The 2,500-nt window shown below is 50.2% G+C and overlaps 1 non-coding gene across 1 annotated transcript in view; it reads right to left on the bottom strand.

Annotated features, from left to right (window-relative positions):
* Positions 1 to 1,827, bottom strand: part of LOC125501546 — a 1,914-nt gene extending 87 nt beyond the window's left edge. Inside the window, exon 1 of the ribosomal RNA XR_007279135.1 lies at positions 1 to 1,827. This exon is cut by the window's left edge and continues 87 nt beyond it. This is a non-coding gene — a ribosomal RNA (small subunit ribosomal RNA).
* Between the last annotated feature and the right edge of the window lie 673 nt (positions 1,828 to 2,500).

Below are 2,500 nucleotides of genomic sequence, written 5' to 3'. Positions count from 1 at the left end.
ACATCGGCAATGCCGAGGCATTGCCGCGTACCAGTCCGAAGACCTCACTAAATCATTCAATCGGTAGTAGCGACGGGCGGTGTGTACAAAGGGCAGGGACGTAATCAACGCGAGCTTATGACTCGCGCTTACTGGGAATTCCTCGTTCATGGGGAATAATTGCAAGCCCCAATCCCTAGCACGAAGGAGGTTCAGCGGGTTACCCGGGCCTTTCGGCCAGGGAAGACACGCTGATTCCTTCAGTGTAGCGCGCGTGCGGCCCAGAACATCTAAGGGCATCACAGACCTGTTATTGCTCAATCTCGTGCGGCTAGAAGCCGCCTGTCCCTCTAAGAAGATTTATTTGTACGCCGGTAGTAAAAACCTCCCGACCGAAGCCGGGGGCCTTCGAGATACCGGAAAGTACGCCTATTTAGCAGGCTAGAGTCTCGTTCGTTATCGGAATTAACCAGACAAATCGCTCCACCAACTAAGAACGGCCATGCACCACCACCCACCGAATCAAGAAAGAGCTCTCAATCTGTCAATCCTTCCGGTGTCCGGGCCTGGTGAGGTTTCCCGTGTTGAGTCAAATTAAGCCGCAGGCTCCACTCCTGGTGGTGCCCTTCCGTCAATTCCTTTAAGTTTCAGCTTTGCAACCATACTTCCCCCGGAACCCAAAAGCTTTGGTTTCCCGGAAGCTGCCCGCCGAGTCATCGGAGGAACTTCGGCGGATCGCTAGCTGGCATCGTTTATGGTTAGAACTAGGGCGGTATCTGATCGCCTTCGAACCTCTAACTTTCGTTCTTGATTAAAGAAAACATTTTTGGCAAATGCTTTCGCTTCTGTCCGTCTTGCGACGATCCAAGAATTTCACCTCTAACGTCGCAATACGAATGCCCCCATCTGTTCCTATTAATCATTACCTCGGGGTTCCGAAAACCAACAAAATAGAACCGAGGTCCTATTCCATTATTCCATGCACACAGTATTCAGGCGAAAATAGCCTGCTTTAAGCACTCTAATTTGTTCAAAGTAAACGTACCGGCCCACCTCGACACTCAATGAAGAGCACCGCGATGGGATATTAGTTGGGCCGCCCCGAAAGGCTAAGCCCACCGGTAGGACGTCCCACAATCATGCCAGTTAAACACCGCGAGCGGTGAACCGACAGCGTGAGACACAGATTCAACTACGAGCTTTTTAACCGCAACAACTTTAATATACGCTATTGGAGCTGGAATTACCGCGGCTGCTGGCACCAGACTTGCCCTCCAATTGATCCTCGTTAAAGGATTTAAAGTGTACTCATTCCGATTACGGGGCCTCGGATGAGTCCCGTATCGTTATTTTTCGTCACTACCTCCCCGTGCCGGGAGTGGGTAATTTGCGCGCCTGCTGCCTTCCTTGGATGTGGTAGCCGTTTCTCAGGCTCCCTCTCCGGAATCGAACCCTGATTCCCCGTTACCCGTTACAACCATGGTAGGCGCAGAACCTACCATCGACAGTTGATAAGGCAGACATTTGAAAGATGCGTCGCCGGTACCAAGACCGTGCGATCAGCCCAAAGTTATTCAGAGTCACCAAAGTAAACGGCGGACGGGACGAACCCGCCACCGATTGGTTTTGATCTAATAAAAGCATTCCTCCCATCTCTGGTCGGAACTCTGTTTGCATGTATCAGCTCTAGAATTACCACAGTTATCCAAGTAAATGTGGGTACGATCTAAGAAACCATAACTGATTTAATGAGCCATTCGCGGTTTCACCTTAATATGGCTTGCACTGAGACATGCATGGCTTAATCTTTGAGACAAGCATATGACTACTGGCAGGATCAACCAGGGAGCTTTGTGTTATTGGTAGCTCTTTTCGTGTGTTGCCCCATGCCGCCGAGTCTTTGCCCGGTCGGCCACACGTTTTAATATAATATGTATATCTGGTACCGCACAACTTGTGTACGCGTACTAGCGCTCAGAGCGCTCTGTTCGACTTTGTGTTTCCTCGGGTGAAGACAATTTTTGTCGACTTCCCGGTGCAAATCGTTCGAATTATCCTTCTCGTATCCTTCGGCTAGATTGCAAGCGTCGGGAGTACGATTGGAAATCAATGTGTACCGTCTGCGAACAGACTGTGATACGCACGGAATGTGGCGAGTTGATGCCTCTGTTCGACTGCTTCCCTCGACTTGCGAGAGAAGACTTTCTGGTCACCGCATAAAGGGCCATTCGGTCTTAGACACCGACCCGCGGTTATGTAGTGTCGACGATTCAAATTGAATCATATTTTCTAGACGGAGCGAAGAACTCGCCCCTGCGAAACGTGAGCGCTCGGAAAAACTTTGAACTCGTGAGAGTGGTTCTTACCGGAACGAAACGAACGCCTGTGGTGCGAATCTCCGCTCAGACGAAAAATTTTCAAAATTCGAAAAAAATTTTTGTCTGCGTGTTCGTGACACGGTGAGGACGAAACCATAGCCCCGACAACAAACCCGCAAAGGGATGTCGAGATACGGGCCGAA

Source organism: Athalia rosae, chromosome 6, assembly GCF_917208135.1.
Source record: "Athalia rosae chromosome 6, iyAthRosa1.1, whole genome shotgun sequence".
NCBI classification, from domain to species: Eukaryota; Metazoa; Arthropoda; class Insecta; order Hymenoptera; family Athaliidae; genus Athalia; species Athalia rosae.
The sequence above is the reverse complement of the archived record's forward strand: the minus strand, read 5'-3'. Positions and strand labels throughout refer to the sequence as shown.